The sequence below is a fragment of the Phyllobates terribilis genome, unplaced genomic scaffold, assembly GCF_046119375.1.
Source record: "Phyllobates terribilis strain yellow unplaced genomic scaffold, ASM4611937v1 Scaffold_2__4_contigs__length_985480577, whole genome shotgun sequence".
Lineage (NCBI taxonomy): Eukaryota > Metazoa > Chordata > Amphibia > Anura > Dendrobatidae > Phyllobates > Phyllobates terribilis.
In genome coordinates, this window is record NW_027362762.1 from 822,153,366 (window position 1) to 822,175,020 (window position 21,655).

Sequence of the window (21,655 nt, forward strand, 5' to 3'; positions counted from 1 at the left end):
CCTTCCATTCACTGCTTAGGCCAACAGTGCACGGGAGACCCAGTTGCTATAAATCGAAAAAAAGGTTTAGTTAACGCCCTCTGACCTCCATGTCATTTCCAAGGGGCATTGGAGTGGCTCGAAATTTTTGGTAGGCATTGCACTCACTGTATGCCCTATAACTGTGTAGCCGAATCGCTCCTTTTGTTACAGAAACATATCCTACAAGACATATCTGGTTGACTGGCCTGATATTGATGTGAATGGTCCCTGTTCCTCCTGCTCTTTCTCCTTTGCCACCACCTCATCCATCATTTATCACCTGAAGCTTTGTTTTAACGGGAGTCATAGAACTGGGATAGTAGCAGGAAAACATCCAGCAATCCTCGGAGGAGGTAGGATATGCGACAAAACGCGGACCACCTCAGGCCTAGCCGCTACTACATACATGCGCTTGCATTCCAAGAAAACAAAGCAGATGCTAACTTCTATCATCATCATCATGCTCCTCACCTAGGCACTCTCAACTCCCCTGATGGAGAAGCCAGGGCCCACCGGAGGAGTCTGGTTCTCTGGTGGGCTCGTCCAATGCTGCCCTAAAGCAGGCCAGGCTAAGAAAAGTGTTGGGGAATGTGACAGGAGAAATCAGGGCGGCTGGGGACCGAGTATGGACACCTGGCCGCCACCTGGCGGCTGGGGACCGAGCGTGGACACCCGGCCGCCGGGCGGCTGGGGACAGAGTATGGATACCTCGCTGCCGAAGCGGCCATGAGGTAGTGGCCAGCTTCGGCCTCCTCCAAAGTAAAAGGCCCCATTTCAAGTGAAAGCTAGCAGTATGGTATTGCAGCCTGCGGGTGGGTGGGTGGTTGGCTGCATATTTTCGCTTGCATTGCAAGGAATGGGGGAGGTACAATTGAACACTGCCCTGGGACAAGGACTTGCACGGGGATAGTTGCAAGTCTGCATCTTCTGATGCGGCAAGGATCACTTCTGATGGGCACACTTTTAGACAGTGACCTGGGGGTCAGAGATGCTTCCAGGGGTCTTCCCCATGCTGATCCCTTGTCTTTTCAGCACTGTATGCATGTGTCACACAGCACATGGCCAGATAAGGTTGTAAAATGTTAAAATGACATTTCCCGGTGAACGCATTTGTCACGGTTGAAAGCAATACAAAAGTGCAAAAACGCATGAAAAATGCTACTTGTGAACATAGCCCAAGGTGTGGAGGAGTATTTTTGTTTTTGGTTATTTATTTTACCTTATACACAAGTTTTTACCCTGGAAAGGAAATTCCTTAACATATTTCACAGGAAAACCGTTTCAGTTTCGTTTTTGAACGTTTTATTGTGAGCCCGCAAAAGTGGCTTAATACCTCTGACCACGTTGTTGACAGCAGTGACCTGGGGGTCAGAAATGCTTCCAGGGGCGATCCCCATGCTGCCCCCATGTCTTCTGAGCACTGTCACTATCGTTTTGGGCACTTTTTAGGCTTTCTACAGACTGCCGGGGGTGCTGCCGCAAAAATGCTCGGGTCTCTCATAGACTAACATTGGGCTCGTTGCTCGGGTCGAGCACCCGAGTGTCACGGTAAGCTCGGCCCGAGCTTCGAGCACCCGAGCATTTTAGTGATCGCTCAACACCATCAGTCGTCATCTTGGTGAGGACACGGAAGTCTTGCCCGTTACCACTCTGGCACCCATGGCTGACTTTATGTTACGCTGCCTTAACCGTGACCCTCGCATTGTCAAAATGTTGGGTGACAGTCATTACTGGTTGATGACACTTTTAGACCCCCTCTACAAGGAGAACTTTCACTCTCTTATTCCTGAGTTGGAGAGGTCTACAAAAATGGGGCAGTACCAGAAGGCCCTTGCTGCAGAACTATTAAAAAAATTCCCATCTGAACACGGTAGCGGCAGAGGTCACAGTTCGCTGCCCAACTAAGGCATACAGGCGAGAGAGACGCAACTCCAATCCAGCAGAGGCAGGGGAACACTGTCAATGTTCTAGGACAGTTTTCTGAGACCTGCCCAGCTTACAGGCCCTGAGGCGCAGGGTACTCTCACAAGGAGTGGAAAGTTTCAAAAGATGGTGAGGGAGTACCAGCGTCCTCCGTGATTCCTCTGTGCCTTTTAATTATTGGGTATCCAAGCTGGACACTTGGAATGAACTCACTCTGTATGCCTTGGAGGTCCTGGCCTGCCCTGCCGCTAGCGTGTTATCGGAGCGTGTTTTTAGTGCCGCTGGGGGAATTATAACTGATAAGCGCACTCGCCTGTCAACTGACAATGCTGACAAGCTGACCCTTATCAAAATGAACAAGGGCTGGATTGGGCCCGACTTCTCATCACCACCAAATGACAGCAGAGTAACATAAAGTCAAATCCACTGTGTTATTTCGGGAGGTGTATTCACATGCACCACTTCACACCCACACATGGGTATACGCTTCCTCGTTTCGGCTGTTTAATCTTCTTCTCCTTATCCTCAGCCTCCACCACCACTATACCACCAGGGTGCCAGCATTGCAAGTTCCTCCGTCCTAATTTTTGGCAGCTTTTGCTGGGAAAGCATAAGCAAATACCATGGGACACCCACTCCCCAATAATGGGACTTATGTTTGTAATATGCTGTACTGCATGGCTCTTGTAAGGGGCATTGCAAGTTGCTCTGTCCTAATTTTTGGCAGCTTTTGCTGGGAAAGCATAAGCAAATACTATGGGAGACCCACTCCCCAATAATGGGACTTATGCTTGTAATATGCTGTACTGCATGGCTCTTGTAAGGGGCATTGCAAGTTGCTCTGTCCTAATTTTTGGCAGCTTTTGCTGGGAAAGCATAAGCAAATACTATGGGAGACCCACTCCCCAATAATGGGACTTATGCTTGTAATATGCTGTACTGCATGGCTCTTGTAAGGGACATTGCAAGTTGCTCCGTCCTAATTTTTGGCAGCTTTTGCTTGCAAGGCATAAGCAAATACTATGGGAGACCCACTCCCCAATAATGGGACTTATGCTTGTAATATGCTGTACTGCATGACTCTTGTAAGGGGCATTGCAAGTTGCTCCGTCCTAATTTTTGGCAGCTTTTGCTTGCAAGGCATAAGCAAATACTATGGGACACCCACTCCCCAATAATGGGACTTATGTTTGTAATATGCTGTACTGCATGGCTCTTGTAAGGGGCATTGCAAGTTGCTCTGTCCTAATTTTTGGCAGCTTTTGCTGGGAAAGCATAAGCAAATACTATGGGAGACCCACTCCCCAATAATGGGACTTATGCTTGTAATATGCTGTACTGCATGGCTCTTGTAAGGGGCATTGCAAGTTGCTCTGTCCTAATTTTTGGCAGCTTTTGCTGGGAAAGCATAAGCAAATACTATGGGAGACCCACTCCCCAATAATGGGACTTATGCTTGTAATATGCTGTACTGCATGGCTCTTGTAAGGGACATTGCAAGTTGCTCCGTCCTAATTTTTGGCAGCTTTTGCTTGCAAGGCATAAGCAAATACTATGGGAGACCCACTCCCCAATAATGGGACTTATGCTTGTAATATGCTGTACTGCATGACTCTTGTAAGGGGCATTGCAAGTTGCTCCGTCCTAATTTTTGGCAGCTTTTGCTTGCAAGGCATAAGCAAATACTATGGGACACCCACTCCCCAATAATGGGACTTATGTTTGTAATATGCTGTACTGCATGGCTCTTGTAAGGGGCATTGCAAGTTGCTCCGTCCTAATTTTTGGCAGCTTTTGCTGGGAAAGCATAAGCAAATACTATGGGAGACCCACTCCCCAATAATGGGACTTATGTTTGTAATATGCTGTACTGCATGGCTCTTGTAAGGGGCAGTGCAAGTTGCTCCGTGCTAATTTTTGGCAGCTTTTGCTGGGAAAGCATAAGCAAATACTATGGGAGACCCACTCCCCAATAATGGGACTTATGTTTGTAATATGCTGTACTGCATGGCTCTTGTAAGGGGCATTGCAAGTTGCTCCGTCCTAATTTTTGGCAGCTTTTCTTGCAAGGCATAAGCAAATACTATGGGACACCCACTCTCCAATAATGGGACTTATGTTTGTAATATGCTGTACTGCATGGCTCTGGTAAGGGTCATTGCAAGTTGCTCCGTCCTAATTTTTGGCAGCTTTTGCTGGGAAAGCATAAGCAAATACTATGGGAGACCCACTCCCCAATAATGGGACTTATGTTTGTAATATGCTGTACTGCATGTGACGCGCCCCCTAGGCCGTGTGTACACGTGTGTGGGATACCCGGTGCTGGGTCTCTGGGGTCTGTATTCTCCGTGGCGGTGACCCGGTCCCGTGGCTCAGGCTGGTCAAACCAGTGGCAGTCTTTCTTAGGTTTTGAGGTTAATTGTCCGACTGCGCCACCCGTGGATTGCGGTCAGGGAGTACCACCGCTGCGAGGCAGACCGCTGAGGCTGGTGTTGTGTGCGCAGCATAGAATGGGATAACTCCCCTAGGGAGGAGTATAGCCTCAGGGCAGTGAGTGTGGATGATAGGGGTGATGGTGCACGAGTGCAGCAGGAACGACTCAGAGTCTTTGCAGTGCAGTTCAGGGTCTTTACTGATGATTATAAGGTAGACCCTCCCGGGAGTACTGGCTAGCATATGAGGCCTGGTCAGTCTGTGAGCAAGCAGGAGTTCCCCTGGCCAGGTGGAGTTGTAGGCCTCCCCGTCTGTCTGCACTCTTCCTGGCTACCTTGCTGTAAGCGGGTAGAAGTATCCCACGTCCCTGAGTGTACCGTGTAGTGCTCACCCGTATGGCTGGTGACTTGGGGCCTTCTGTTAGCCTCCGCTCCACAACGGCGGTGCTGGTCCCTTGCTTGTGACTGAGCCTCCGGGCTTCTATGGCCAGAGGACCTGAAATCCCCTGCCGGCTGGTTTATGCTGCTGGATATATAAGTCCTCACAGCTTCGGACTCCTGTGTCCGGTTCCTATTGTCTTCTGCCAGGGCGAGCTCTGCTCAGCTTCCAGCCCCTGGTCTTTAGCTCCTAGCTCCTACAGAGCTCCTTGCTGTTACTTTCCCTTGCTCTCACTCTGACTCTGACTGTTCTATGACTCACTCAACCCCGCCCCAGATCCAGTTTATAAGGACAGAATTCTCCCCTCCCAGGACTGGGGCAGGAGGATGTTGCATGTTTAAGGGATCCTGACCAGGAAACCTCCCACTTGCTCTCCGACGTAATCTCTATTACTGTGGTGACCAGACCCCTGGGGTGCCACACATGGCTCTTGTAAGGGGCATTGCAGTTCCTCATAATTTTTGGAAAGCCTTCCATTTACTGCTTAGGCCAACAGTGCACGGGAGACCCAGTTGCTATAAATCGAAAAAAAGGTTTAGTTAACGCCCTCTGACCTCCATGTCATTTCCAAGGGGCATTGGAGTGGCTCGAAATTTTTGGTAGGCATTGCACTCACTGTATGCCCTATAACTGTGTAGCCGAATCGCTCCTTTTGTTACAGAAACATATCCTACAAGACATATCTGGTTGACTGGCCTGATATTGATGTGAATGGTCCCTGTTCCTCCTGCTCTTTCTCCTTTGCCACCACCTCATCCATCATTTATCACCTGAAGCTTTGTTTTAACGGGAGTCATAGAACTGGGATAGTAGCAGGAAAACATCCAGCAATCCTCGGAGGAGGTAGGATATGCGACAAAACGCGGACCACCTCAGGCCTAGCCGCTACTACATACATGCGCTTGCATTCCAAGAAAACAAAGCATATGCTAACTTCTATCATCATCATCATGCTCCTCACCTAGGCACTCTCAACTCCCCTGATGGAGAAGCCAGGGCCCACCGGAGGAGTCTGGTTCTCTGGTGGGCTCGTCCAATGCTGCCCTAAAGCAGGCCAGGCTAAGAAAAGTGTTGGGGAATGTGACAGGAGAAATCAGGGCGGCTGGGGACCGAGTATGGACACCTGGCCGCCACCTGGTGGCTGGGGACCGAGCGTGGACACCCGGCCGCCGGGCGGCTGGGGACAGAGTATGGATACCTCGCTGCCGAAGCGGCCATGAGGTAGTGGCCAGCTTCGGCCTCCTCCAAACTAAAAGGCCCCATTTCAAGTGAAAGCTAGCAGTATGGTATTGCAGCCTGCGGGTGGGTGGTTGGCTGCATATTTTCGCTTGCATTGCAAGGAATGGGGGAGGTACAATTGAACACTGCCCTGGGACAAGGACTTGCACGGGGATAGTTGCAAGTCTGCATCTTCTGATGCGGCAAGGATCACTTCTGATGGGCACACTTTTAGACAGTGACCTGGGGGTCAGAGATGCTTCCAGGGGTCTTCCCCATGCTGATCCCTTGTCTTTTCAGCACTGTATGCATGTGTCACACAGCACATGGCCAGATAAGGTTGTAAAATGTTAAAATGACATTTCCCGGTGAACGCATTTGTCACGGTTGAAAGCAATACAAAAGTGCAAAAACGCATGAAAAATGCTACTTGTGAACATAGCCCAAGGTGTGGAGGAGTATATTTGTTTTTGGTTATTTATTTTACCTTATACACAAGTTTTTACCCTGGAAAGGAAATTCCTTAACATATTTCACAGGAAAACCGTTTCAGTTTCGTTTTTGAACGTTTTATTGTGAGCCCGCAAAAGTGGCTTAATACCTCTGACCACGTTGTTGACAGCAGTGACCTGGGGGTCAGAAATGCTTCCAGGGGCGATCCCCATGCTGCCCCCATGTCTTCTGAGCACTGTCACTATCGTTTTGGGCACTTTTTAGGCTTTCTACAGACTGCCGGGGGTGCTGCCGCAAAAATGCTCGGGTCTCTCATAGACTAACATTGGGCTCGTTGCTCGGGTCGAGCACCCGAGTGTCACGGTAAGCTCGGCCCGAGCTTCGAGCACCCGAGCATTTTAGTGATCGCTCAACACTATCAGTCGTCATCTTGGTGAGGACACGGAAGTCTTGCCTGTTAGCAGTCTGGCACCCATGGCTGACTTTATGTTACGCTGCCTTAACCGTGACCCTCGCATTGTCAAAATGTTGGGTGACAGTCATTACTGGTTGATGACACTTTTAGACCCCCTCTACAAGGAGAACTTTCACTCTCTTATTCCTGAGTTGGAGAGGTCTACAAAAATGGGGCAGTACCAGAAGGCCCTTGCTGCAGAACTATTAAAAAAATTCCCATCTGAACACGGTAGCGGCAGAGGTCACAGTTCGCTGCCCAACTAAGGCATACAGGCGAGAGAGACGCAACTCCAATCCAGCAGAGGCAGGGGAACACTGTCAATGTTCTAGGACAGTTTTCTGAGACCTGCCCAGCTTACAGGCCCTGAGGCGCAGGGTACTCTCACAAGGAGTGGAAAGTTTCAAAAGATGGTGAGGGAGTACCAGCGTCCTCCGTGATTCCTCTGTGCCTTTTAATTATTGGGTATCCAAGCTGGACACTTGGAATGAACTCACTCTGTATGCCTTGGAGGTCCTGGCCTGCCCTGCCGCTAGCGTGTTATCGGAGCGTGTTTTTAGTGCCGCTGGGGGAATTATAACTGATAAGCGCACTCGCCTGTCAACTGACAATGCTGACAAGCTGACCCTTATCAAAATGAACAAGGGCTGGATTGGGCCAGACTTCTCATCACCACCAAATGACAGCAGAGTAACATAAAGTCAAATCCACTGTGTTATTTCGGGAGGTGTATTCACATGCACCACTTCACACCCACACATGGGTATACGCTTCCTCGTTTCGGCTGTTTAATCTTCTTCTCCTTATCCTCAGCCTCCACCACCACTATACCACCAGGGTGCCAGCATTGCAAGTTCCTCCGTCCTAATTTTTGGCAGCTTTTGCTGGGAAAGCATAAGCAAATACCATGGGACACCCACTCCCCAATAATGGGACTTATGTTTGTAATATGCTGCACTGCATGGCTCTTGTAAGGGGCATTGCAAGTTGCTCCGTCCTAATTTTTGGCAGCTTTTGCTGGGAAAGCATAAGCAAATACTATGGGAGACCCAATCCCCAATAATGGGACTTATGTTTGTAATATGCTGTACTGCATGGCTCTTGTAAGGGGCATTGCAAGTTGCTCCATCCTAATTTTTGGCAGCTTTTGCTGGGAAAGCATAAGCAAATACCATGGGACACCCACTCCCCAATAATGGGACTTATGTTTGTAATATGCTGTACTGCATGGCTCTTGTAAGGGGCATTGCAAGTTGCTCTGTCCTAATTTTTGGCAGCTTTTGCTGGGAAAGCATAAGCAAATACTATGGGAGACCCACTCCCCAATAATGGGACTTATGCTTGTAATATGCTGTACTGCATGGCTCTTGTAAGGGACATTGCAAGTTGCTCCGTCCTAATTTTTGGCAGCTTTTGCTTGCAAGGCATAAGCAAATACTATGGGAGACCCACTCCCCAATAATGGGACTTATGTTTGTAATATGCTGTACTGCATGACTCTTGTAAGGGGCATTGCAAGTTGCTCCGTCCTAATTTTTGGCAGCTTTTGCTTGCAAGGCATAAGCAAATACTATGGGACACCCACTCCCCAATAATGGGACTTATGTTTGTAATATGCTGTACTGCATGGCTCTTGTAAGGGGCATTGCAAGTTGCTCCGTCCTAATTTTTGGCAGCTTTTGCTGGGAAAGCATAAGCAAATACTATGGGAGACCCACTCCCCAATAATGGGACTTATGTTTGTAATATGCTGTACTCATGGCTCTTGTAAGGGGCATTGCAAGTTGCTCCGTCCTAATTTTTGGCAGCTTTTCTTGCAAGGCATAAGCAAATACTATGGGACACCCACTCTCCAATAATGGGACTTATGTTTGTAATATGCTGTACTGCATGGCTCTGGTAAGGGTCATTGCAAGTTGCTCCGTCCTAATTTTTGGCAGCTTTTGCTGGGAAAGCATAAGCAAATACTATGGGAGACCCACTCCCCAATAATGGGACTTATGTTTGTAATATGCTGTACTGCATGTGACGCGCCCCCTAGGCCGTGTGTACACGTGTGTGGGATACCCGGTGCTGGGTCTCTGGGGTCTGTAGTCTCCGTGGCGGTGACCCGGTCCCGTGGCTCAGGCTGGTCAAACCAGTGGCAGTCTTTCTTAGGTTTTGAGGTTAAATGTCCGACTGCGCCACCCGTGGATTGCGGTCAGGGAGTACCACCGCTGCGAGGCAGACCGCTGAGGCTGGTGTTTTGTGCGCAGCATAGAATGGGATAACTCCCCTCGGGAGGAGTATAGCCTCAGGGCAGTGAGTGTGGATGATAGGGGTGATGGTGCACGAGTGCAGCAGGAACGACTCAGAGTCTTTGCAGTGCAGTTCAGGGTCTTTACTGATGATTATAAGGTAGACCCTCCCGGGAGTACTGGCTAGCATATGAGGCCTGGTCAGTCTGTGAGCAAGCAGGAGTTCCCCTGGCCAGGTGGAGTTGTAGGCCTCCCCGTCTGTCTGCACTCTTCCTGGCTACCTTGCTGTAAGCGGGTTGAAGTAGCCCACGTCCCTGAGTGTACTGTGTAGTGCTCACCCGTATGGCTGGTGACTTGGGGCCTTCTGTTAGCCTCCGCTCCACGACGGCAGTGCTGGTCCCTTGCTTGTGACTGAGCCTCCGGGCTTCTATGGCCAGAGGACCTGAAATCCCCTGCCGGCTGGTTTATGCGGCTGGATATATAAGTCCTCACAGCTTTGGACTCCTGTGTCCGATTCCTATTGTCTTCTGCCAGGGCGAGCTCTGCTCAGCTTCCAGCCCCTGGTCTTTAGCTCCTAGCTCCTACAGAGCTCCTTGCTGCTACTTTCCCTTGCTCTCACTCTGACTCTGACTGTTCTCTGACTCACTCAACCCCGCCCCAGATCCAGTTTATAAGGACAGAATTCTCCCCTCCCAGGACTGGGGCAGGAGGATGTTGCATGTTTAAGGGATCCTGACCAGGAAACCTCCCACTTGCTCTCCGACGTAATCTCTATTACTGTGGTGACCAGACCCCTGGGGTGCCACACATGGCTCTTGTAAGGGGCATTGCAGTTCCTCATAATTTTTGGAAAGCCTTCCATTCACTGCTTAGGCCAACAGTGCACGGGAGACCCAGTTGCTATAAATCGAAAAAAAGGTTTAGTTAACGCCCTCTGACCTCCATGTCATTTCCAAGGGGCATTGGAGTGGCTCGAAATTTTTGGTAGGCATTGCACTCACTGTATGCCCTATAACTGTGTAGCCGAATCACTCCTTTTGTTACAGAAACATATCCTAAAAGACATATCTGGTTGACTGGCCTGATATTGATGTGAATGGTCCCTGTTCCTCCTGCTCTTTCTCCTTTGCCACCACCTCATCCATCATTTATCACCTGAAGCTTTGTTTTAACGGGAGTCATAGAACTGGGATAGTAGCAGGAAAACATCCAGCAATCCTCGGAGGAGGTAGGATATGCGACAAAACGCGGACCACCTCAGGCCTAGCCGCTACTATATACATGCGCTTGCATTCCAAGAAAACAAAGCAGATGCTAACTTCTATCATCATCATCATGCTCCTCACCTAGGCACTCTCAACTCCCCTGATGGAGAAGCCAGGGCCCACCGGAGGAGTCTGGTTCTCTGGTGGGCTCGTCCAATGCTGCCCTAAAGCAGGCCAGGCTAAGAAAAGTGTTGGGGAATGTGACAGGAGAAATCAGGGCGGCTGGGGACCGAGTATGGACACCTGGCCGCCACCTGGCGGCTGGGGACCGAGCGTGGACACCCGGCCGCCGGGCGGCTGGGGACAGAGTATGGATACCTCGCTGCCGAAGTCCTGGGACAAGGACTTGCACGGGGATAGTTGCAAGTCTGCATCTTCTGATGCGGCAAGGATCACTTCTGATGGGCACACTTTTAGACAGTGACCTGGGGGTCAGAGATGCTTCCAGGGGTCTTCCCCATGCTGATCCCTTGTCTTTTCAGCACTGTATGCATGTGTCACACAGCACATGGCCAGATAAGGTTGTAAAATGTTAAAATGACATTTCCCGGTGAACGCATTTGTCACGGTTGAAAGCAATACAAAAGTGCAAAAACGCATGAAAAATGCTACTTGTGAACATAGCCCAAGGTGTGGAGGAGTATTTTTGTTTTTGGTTATTTATTTTACCTTATACACAAGTTTTTACCCTGGAAAGGAAATTCCTTAACATATTTCACAGGAAAACCGTTTCAGTTTCGTTTTTGAACGTTTTATTGTGAGCCCGCAAAAGTGGCTTAATACCTCTGACCACGTTGTTGACAGCAGTGACCTGGGGGTCAGAAATGCTTCCAGGGGCGATCCCCATGCTGCCCCCATGTCTTCTGAGCACTGTCACTATCGTTTTGGGCACTTTTTAGGCTTTCTACAGACTGCCGGGGGTGCTGCCGCAAAAATGCTCGGGTCTCTCATAGACTAACATTGGGCTCGTTGCTCGGGTCGAGCACCCGAGTGTCACGGTAAGCTCGGCCCGAGCTTCGAGCACCCGAGCATTTTAGTGATCGCTCAACACTATCAGTCGTCATCTTGGTGAGGACACGGAAGTCTTGCCCGTTAGCAGTCTGGCACCCATGGCTGACTTTATGTTACGCTGCCTTAACCGTGACCCTCGCATTGTCAAAATGTTGGGTGACAGTCATTACTGGTTGATGACACTTTTAGACCCCCTCTACAAGGAGAACTTTCACTCTCTTATTCCTGAGTTGGAGAGGTCTACAAAAATGGGGCAGTACCAGAAGGCCCTTGCTGCAGAACTATTAAAAAAATTCCCATCTGAACACGGTAGCGGCAGAGGTCACAGTTCGCTGCCCAACTAAGGCATACAGGCGAGAGAGACGCAACTCCAATCCAGCAGAGGCAGGGGAACACTGTCAATGTTCTAGGACAGTTTTCTGAGACCTGCCCAGCTTACAGGCCCTGAGGCGCAGGGTACTCTCACAAGGAGTGGAAAGTTTCAAAAGATGGTGAGGGAGTACCAGCATCCTCCGTGATTCCTCTGTGCCTTTTAATTATTGGGTATCCAAGCTGGACACTTGGAATGAACTCACTCTGTATGCCTTGGAGGTCCTGGCCTGCCCTGCCGCTAGCGTGTTATCGGAGCGTGTTTTTAGTGCCGCTGGGGGAATTATAACTGATAAGCGCACTCGCCTGTCAACTGACAATGCTGACAAGCTGACCCTTATCAAAATGAACAAGGGCTGGATTGGGCCAGACTTCTCATCACCACCAAATGACAGCAGAGTAACATAAAGTCAAATCCACTGTGTTATTTCGGGAGGTGTATTCACATGCACCACTTCACACCCACACATGGGTATACGCTTCCTCGTTTCGGCTGTTTAATCTTCTTCTCCTTATCCTCAGCCTCCACCACCACTATACCACCAGGGTGCCAGCATTGCAAGTTCCTCCGTCCTAATTTTTGGCAGCTTTTGCTGGGAAAGCATAAGCAAATACCATGGGACACCCACTCCCCAATAATGGGACTTATGTTTGTAATATGCTGCACTGCATGGCTCTTGTAAGGGGCATTGCAAGTTGCTCCGTCCTAATTTTTGGCAGCTTTTGCTGGGAAAGCATAAGCAAATACTATGGGAGACCCAATCCCCAATAATGGGACTTATGTTTGTAATATGCTGTACTGCATGGCTCTTGTAAGGGGCATTGCAAGTTGCTCCATCCTAATTTTTGGCAGCTTTTGCTGGGAAAGCATAAGCAAATACCATGGGACACCCACTCCCCAATAATGGGACTTATGTTTGTAATATGCTGTACTGCATGGCTCTTGTAAGGGGCATTGCAAGTTGCTCTGTCCTAATTTTTGGCAGCTTTTGCTGGGAAAGCATAAGCAAATACTATGGGAGACAAACTCCCCAATAATGGGACTTATGCTTGTAATATGCTGTACTGCATGGCTCTTGTAAGGGACATTGCAAGTTGCTCCGTCCTAATTTTTGGCAGCTTTTGCTTGCAAGGCATAAGCAAATACTATGGGAGACCCACTCCCCAATAATGGGACTTATGTTTGTAATATGCTGTACTGCATGACTCTTGTAAGGGGCATTGCAAGTTGCTCCGTCCTAATTTTTGGCAGCTTTTGCTTGCAAGGCATAAGCAAATACTATGGGACACCCACTCCCCAATAATGGGACTTATGTTTGTAATATGCTGTACTGCATGGCTCTTGTAAGGGGCATTGCAAGTTGCTCCGTCCTAATTTTTGGCAGCTTTTGCTGGGAAAGCATAAGCAAATACTATGGGAGACCCACTCCCTAATAATGGGACTTATGTTTGTAATATGCTGTACTCATGGCTCTTGTAAGGGACATTGCAAGTTGCTCCGTCCTAATTTTTGGCAGCTTTTGCTTGCAAGGCATAAGCAAATACTATGGGAGACCCACTCCCCAATAATGGGACTTATGTTTGTAATATGCTGTACTGCATGACTCTTGTAAGGGGCATTGCATGTTGCTCCGTCCTAATTTTTGGCAGCTTTTGCTTGCAAGGCATAAGCAAATACTATGGGACACCCACTCCCCAATAATGGGACTTATGTTTGTAATATGCTGTACTGCATGGCTCTTGTAAGGGGCATTGCAAGTTGCTCCGTCCTAATTTTTGGCAGCTTTTGCTGGGAAAGCATAAGCAAATACTATGGGAGACCCACTCCCCAATAATGGGACTTATGTTTGTAATATGCTGTACTCATGGCTCTTGTAAGGGGCATTGCAAGTTGCTCCGTCCTAATTTTTGGCAGCTTTTCTTGCAAGGCATAAGCAAATACTATGGGACACCCACTCTCCAATAATGGGACTTATGTTTGTAATATGCTGTACTGCATGGCTCTGGTAAGGGTCATTGCAAGTTGCTCCGTCCTAATTTTTGGCAGCTTTTGCTGGGAAAGCATAAGCAAATACTATGGGAGACCCACTCCCCAATAATGGGACTTATGTTTGTAATATGCTGTACTGCATGTGACGCGCCCCCTAGGCCATGTGTACACGTGTGTGGGATACCCGGTGCTGGGTCTCTGGGGTCTGTAGTCTCCGTGGCGGTGACCCGGTCCCGTGGCTCAGGCTGGTCAAACCAGTGGCAGTCTTTCTTAGGTTTTGAGGTTAATTGTCCGACTGCGCCACCCGTGGATTGCGGTCAGGGAGTACCACCGCTGCGAGGCAGACCGCTGAGGCTGGTGTTGTGTGCGCAGCATAGAATGGGATAACTCCCCTCGGGAGGAGTATAGCCTCAGGGCAGTGAGTGTGGATGATAGGGGTGATGGTGCACGAGTGCAGCAGGAACGACTCAGAGTCTTTGCAGTGCAGTTCAGGGTCTTTACTGATGATTATAAGGTAGACCCTCCCGGGAGTACTGGCTAGCATATGAGGCCTGGTCAGTCTGTGAGCAAGCAGGAGTTCCCCTGGCCAGGTGGAGTTGTAGGCCTCCCCGTCTGTCTGCACTCTTCCTGGCTACCTTGCTGTAAGCGGGTTGAAGTAGCCCACGTCCCTGAGTGTACTGTGTAGTGCTCACCCGTATGGCTGGTGACTTGGGGCTTTCTGTTAGCCTCCGCTCCACGACGGCGGTGCTGGTCCCTTGCTTGTGACTGAGCCTCCGGGCTTCTATGGCCAGAGGACCTGAAATCCCCTGCCGGCTGGTTTATGCTGCTGGATATGTAAGTCCTCACAGCTTCGGACTCCTGTGTCCGATTCCTATTGTCTTCTGCCAGGGCGAGCTCTGCTCAGCTTCCAGCCCCTGGTCTTTAGCTCCTAGCTCCTACAGAGCTCCTTGCTGTTACTTTCCCTTGCTCTCACTCTGACTCTGACTGTTCTCTGACTCACTCAACCCCGCCCCAAATCCAGTTTATAAGGACAGAATTCTCCCCTCCCAGGACTGGGGCAGGAGGATGTTGCATGTTTAAGGGATCCTGACCAGGAAACCTCCCACTTGCTCTCCGACGTAATCTCTATTACTGTGGTGACCAGACCCCTGGGGTGCCACACATGGCTCTTGTAAGGGGCATTGCAGTTCCTCATAATTTTTGGAAAGCCTTCCATTCACTGCTTAGGCCAACAGTGCACGGGAGACCCAGTTGCTATAAATCGAAAAAAAGGTTTAGTTAACGCCCTCTGACCTCCATGTCATTTCCAAGGGGCATTGGAGTGGCTCGAAATTTTTGGTAGGCATTGCACTCACTGTATGCCCTATAACTGTGTAGCCGAATCACTCCTTTTGTTACAGAAACATATCCTAAAAGACATATCTGGTTGACTGGCCTGATATTGATGTGAATGGTCCCTGTTCCTCCTGCTCTTTCTCCTTTGCCACCACCTCATCCATCATTTATCACCGGGAGTCATAGAACTGGGATAGTAGCAGGAAAACATCCAGCAATCCTCGGAGGAGGTAGGATATGCGACAAAACGCGGACCACCTCAGGCCTAGCCGCTACTACATACATGCGCTTGCATTCCAAGAAAACAAAGCAGATGCTAACTTCTATCATCATCATCATGCTCCTCACCTAGGCACTCTCAACTCCCCTGATGGAGAAGCCAGGGCCCACCGGAGGAGTCTGGTTCTCTGGTGGGCTCGTCCAATGCTGCCCTAAAGCAGGCCAGGCTAAGAAAAGTGTTGGGGAATGTGACAGGAGAAATCAGGGCGGCTGGGGACCGAGTATGGACACCTGGCCGCCACCTGGCGGCTGGGGACCGAGCGTGGACACCCGGCCGCCGGGCGGCTGGGGACAGAGTATGGATACCTCGCTGCCGAAGCGGCCATGAGGTAGTGGCCAGCTTCGGCCTCCTCCAAACTAAAAGGCCCCATTTCAAGTGAAAGCTAGCAGTATGGTATTGCAGCCTGCGGGTGGGTGGGTGGTTGGCTGCATATTTTCGCTTGCATTGCAAGGAATGGGGGAGGTACAATTGAACACTGCCCTGGGACAAGGACTTGCACGGGGATAGTTGCAAGTCTGCATCTTCTGATGCGGCAAGGATCACTTCTGATGGGCACACTTTTAGACAGTGACCTGGGGGTCAGAGATGCTTCCAGGGGTCTTCCCCATGCTGATCCCTTGTCTTTTCAGCACTGTATGCATGTGTCACACAGCACATGGCCAGATAAGGTTGTAAAATGTTAAAATGACATTTCCCGGTGAACGCATTTGTCACGGTTGAAAGCAATACAAAAGTGCAAAAACGCATGAAAAATGCTACTTGTGAACATAGCCCAAGGTGTGGAGGAGTATTTTTGTTTTTGGTTATTTATTTTACCTTATACACAAGTTTTTACCCTGGAAAGGAAATTCCTTAACATATTTCACAGGAAAACCGTTTCAGTTTCGTTTTTGAACGTTTTATTGTGAGCCCGCAAAAGTGGCTTAATACTTCTGACCACGTTGTTGACAGCAGTGACCTGGGGGTCAGAAATGCTTCCAGGGGCGATCCCCATGCTGCCCCCATGTCTTTTGAGCACTGTCACTATCGTTTTGGGCACTTTTTAGGCTTTCTACAGACTGCCGGGGGTGCTGCCGCAAAAATGCTCGGGTCTCTCATAGACTAACATTGGGCTCGTTGCTCGGGTCGAGCACCCGAGTGTCACGGTAAGCTCGGCCCGAGCTTCGAGCACCCGAGCATTTTAGTGATCGCTCACCACTAATCTATTTCAAGTGTTTATTTCTGTTAATGTTGATGATTATGGCTTACAGCCAATGAAAACACAAAAATCATTATCTCACTAAATTAGAATATTTTATAACAACAGGTTGAAAAATGTTTTTAAAATCCGAAATGTTGGCCTACTGAAATATATGTTCAGTAAATGCACTCAATAACTGTTCGGGGCTCCTTTTGCATCAATTACTACATCAATGCGGGTGACATGGAGATGATCAGCCTGTGACACTGCTTCCCAGATTGCTTTGATAGCAGCCTTCAGCTCGTCTGCATTGTTGGGTCTGGTGTCTCTCATCTTCCTCTTGACAATACCCCATTGATTCTCTATGGGGTTAAGGTCAGGTGAGTTTGCTGGCCAATCAAGCACAGTAATACTGTTGTTTTTAAACCAGGTATTGGTACTTTTGGCAGTGTGGACAGGTGCCAAGTCCTGCTGGAGAATGAAATTTCCATCTCATGTCGGCAGAGGAAAGCATGAAGTGCTCTAAAATTTCCTGGTAGACGCTAACTTTTGTCTTGATAAAACACAGTGGACCTACACCACCAGATGACATGGCTCGCCAAACCATCACTGATTGTGGAAACTTCATACTAGACCTCAAGCAGCTTGGATTGTGTGCCTCTCCACTCTTCCTCCAGACTCTGGGACCTTGATTTCCAGATGAAAATTGGAACCCTGGGACCTTGTGGAGTGTGTCAATGACTGCCTTCTGAACATCTGTCAAGTCAGCAGTCTTCCCCATGATTGTGGAGCCTACTGAAACCAACTAACGGACCTTTTTAAACGCTTAGGAAGCCTTTGCAGGTGTTTTTTGTTAATTATTTTAATTTACTGAGATAATAACTTTTGTGTTTTCATTGGCTATAAGCCATAATCATCAAAATTAACAGAAATAAACACTTGAAATAGATCACTCTGTTTGTAATGACTCTATTTGTAATGTCTCTATATAATATACGAGTTTCACTTTTTGTATTGAACTGAAATAAATTATTTTTTTGATGATTTTCTAATTTAGTGAGATGCACCTGTATATCCATCTGAACTAACAGTCCTTCTGAGGACTAATCCAGGTGCATTTTTTCAGTGGTGAAGGTGATAACAGGAGTTAGGCAGGCAGGCAGTGTATGTGGCAGACTGCAGTGTATGATACAGCACAAGAGGGTCCATTGAACGTTCTGTCTGCTGCTGCTGTTCTGACATATATTTGTAGACTTAGCCCCATATATCTGGGGCCAGGGCCAATTTTTTTTATCTTAATCCTGATTATTTGCTTAAAAAGCAATCCAGAGTACACATTTTTTCTGCTCCATTTGCTTGTTAGCACTGCAGAATACAACCAGATCTTTTCCATATTACAGAGAAAAAAATCCAGAAATTTGAACTGGAAAATATTGCCTTACATTTTCATTTTGTTGCAGTGTGCCGGTCAAGCTATTCACAGTAAGTCTTTGAGAAGAATAGTATAAGTAAACTGCAGGCCTGCTATTTAAAACCGTGGTTCTCTGTCAGACTTATCTCACATATAACTGCGTTCCAAAATCAGCCATTTCTGCCTTCCATTTCGTTGCAGTGTGTCAGTCAAGCTATTCACACTAGGTCTCTGCGAAGAATAGTATTAGTAAATTACAGGCCTGCTATTTAAAACCATGGTTCTCTGTCAGACATATCACATATAACAGCATTCCAGAATCAGCCATTTTTGCCTTCCATTTCATTGCAGTGTGTCGGTCAAGCTATTCACACTAGGTCTCTGTGAAGAATAGTATTAGTAAATTACCGGCCTGCTATTTAAAACCATGGTTCTCTGTCAGAGGTATCAAATATAACTGTGTTCCAAAATCAGCCATTTCTAGTGAACATGGAAAATATTGTCCTCCATTTAAAATGGGCAAGGTGCGTGGCAAGGGACGGGGAAGTGGACGTGATGGTGCATTCAGAGGCCGAGGCTGAGGCCATGGCCGTGACCAAGCTGAAATTGTGCCACAACAAACACCCACATCTTGTCGCCTGACCTTCCTGTCCCAATTGCTAGGGGACCGCAGCACACCACTATTAAACCCAGAACAATGTCAAAAGATTGTTAGTTGGACAGCAGATAATACTTCCAGTCACTTTGTCACCAGCACTACCACCCTGCCTACCACACGGTCAAGTCTCAGAAGCCGTGAGTCTGGACCGCATATTCCTCACCCTGATCCTCCTTCCTCCCACCATGCTGAGTGCCCGGAGACAACTGATTCCACACTTGGACACTCAGAAGAGCTGTTCACTTTTCCATTTGTAGATTCGGGCCTCTCACCCGGCCAGCATCTAGCGAGTCAAGAGGAGAACGCGTGTAGCGATGCCTAAATATTTGAGCAGCTACGGTCACACGAAGGTAAAGGTGGGAAAGTGCAATTACTGTCGCAAGAGGTGGATGATGATGATGATGAGACACAATTGCCAGAAAGTGAGGACGAGGATCAGGGAGCGGAAGTGGAAGATGAGGTGGTGGATGATATAGTAACTGACCCAACCTGCCAGGGGGACATGCAGAGCGAGGACAGCAGCACGCATGGGGAGGGAGGCATAGCACCACAACAGGCAGGAAGAAGCAGTGTGGTGGTTGCAGATACAAGGCGGGAAAGCGTTCCCCGTAACACCAACACGACGGAAATTGCCAGTATAACTGTTAGGCCTTCCCGAGTCTGACTCTGCAGGTAACCCCAAAAAGGCCATTTGCACTACCTGCCAGGCCAGCATCAGCAGGGGTAGCAAAACTAGCAGCCTGCCCACCACCAGCATGATCAGGAACATGGCAGCCAAGCACCCTACAAAGTGGGCCGAACCCCAGGGTCCAGAAACAGTGTCTGCAGGTGACACCACTGCTTCTTCCGCTGTTGTGCGTGCACGCCAATCCCCTGTTCATGGCGCATGCGAAGATGCCTCCCGCCCTGCACATGTCATTGCAGACTCTAAACTAGCACCATCAGCAAGCACATCCACGTCCTTTTCCCAGCGCAGCGCTCAGTTGTCCATACCCCAGTCCTTGGAACGCAAGCGCAAATACACAGCCAATGTTAGAACCTTGCTCTTAGGTTTTTTCCTTTGCTGGTCACATGACCTTGTTGGCCTATTTAATCCTGCTCCGCCCTTCTGGCTTTGCTGGACTTCATTGTATAACTACTTTCTAGCTAGCCTGTGCTCTGTATCTAACTCTGTTAGTTTGCTTGGTCTACGGACCTCTATGTTCTATATATTTTGTTTGTTCGTCTGTCTGCTACTATTTCTGTTAGGAGGTATCCCATTTTCCTCCCAGTCCTTAGTACTTGTAGGGATTCCTTCCCCACATCTATAGGTCTCCGTACAGACTAGCTTAGGACTTTAGCAGGTCTGATCGCAGGATCAGGTTCCCTGTTACATCGTAGGGATTCAGTTGAGTTCTATCGTAGGGACAGATCTCCTCTCTTTCCTTAGCTCTGGTAGCAGAACATAACAGTAAGTCCAGCCTGCAAATTCTCTAAGGAAAGATTTTTCTGTTCCATCATGGTGTCGGTTCAGGATTTGGCTCATCGCCTGCAGGGACTCTCTCTGGAGGTGGCCGAGCTCCGTCAGCACGTGAGTAACTGTCCTGGAGCACATTTCTTGGAGCCTAAGGTATGTTTGCCGGATTTATTTTTTGGTGAACACCGAGAATTTTTTTCATTTAAAAATGCTTGCTTATTGCATTTTCGTTTGAGACCCAAGTCCTCTGGGGATGAATCCCAGCGCATAGGGTTCATAATGTCACTTTTGCGCAAAGAGCCTCAGGAGTGGGCCTTTTCTTTGCAACCTAGTGATACATGCTTCAGATCAGTGGATAGTTTTTTTTCTGCTTTGGGACTATTATATGATGATCCTGACCGTGTCGCATCAGCTGAGACTGAGTTGAGACGTTTGAAACAGGGATCAGGTAATGTGGAAAAATATTGTACTCATTTCCGTCGTTGGGCTACTCAAACAGGGTGGAACGATTCTGCTCTGAAAAGTCTATTTCTTGCTGGGCTCAATGAAAGGGTTAAAGACCTGCTAATTGCTTATCCTACACCTGAAGATTTGCAACAGGCTATGCAATTAGCTATACGGGTGGATAGGAGACTGCGTGCAAGGGTTAATGAGAGCAAATCCTCTGCTATGTCAGTTTCTGGTTATGAGAATGTGTGTACTAACAGTGGTGAACCGATGGAGATTGGATCGGTGGCACCTCGCTCTCAAGAAAAAGACCGTAGATTTTTTGAAGGCTTGTGTTTCTATTGCGGAAAATCTGGTCATTTGATTAAAGGCTGTGAGCTTCGTATGAAGAAAGAAAAAAAAATGGTCAGTCATGCCCGTATTGCCTGTTTAAATTCCAAGGGTGTATTTTTAGCTGCTTCCACGATTGCTCAGGAAAAATTAATGGAATTTCGGGTGTTTGTTGATTGTGGGTCTACTCTGAATGTAATTGATGGGGGATTCTTGGAAAGACTCAATTTAAAACCCGAACCTTTATCATCCCCCATTGCTGTGGTTTCTGTGGATGGTTCCCCTTTGAAGAATATTACTCTCAAGGTCTGTGAATTTCCTCTCACTATTAATGGTGTTCACCATGAGAAATTGGATTTGGTAGTTTTGAATAACTTGCCTTCTCCAGTAATATTGGGATTGCCCTGGTTAAAATTTCACAATCCTGTACTGGATTGGTCTACCAGTGAAATTAAATCCTGGAGCCATAAATGTTATGACAAGTGTTGTAACGGGCGTATTGCAGCTTTGGATAGGGGAGAATTGCCTGTTCCTATTCAGGATTTTTGGAGAGTTTTTTCTGAGAAGGAATCGCAGGTTTTGCCTCCCCATAGAGACTATGATTGTTCTATTGAATTTGTCCCTGGAGCGACTCTTCCTAAAAGTCGTTTATTTAACCTTACTATTCCTGAGAGGAAGGCTTTGGAGGAATACATACAGACAAGTTTGGCCGCCGGTCACATTAGGCCTTCTAAGTCTCCTGTGGC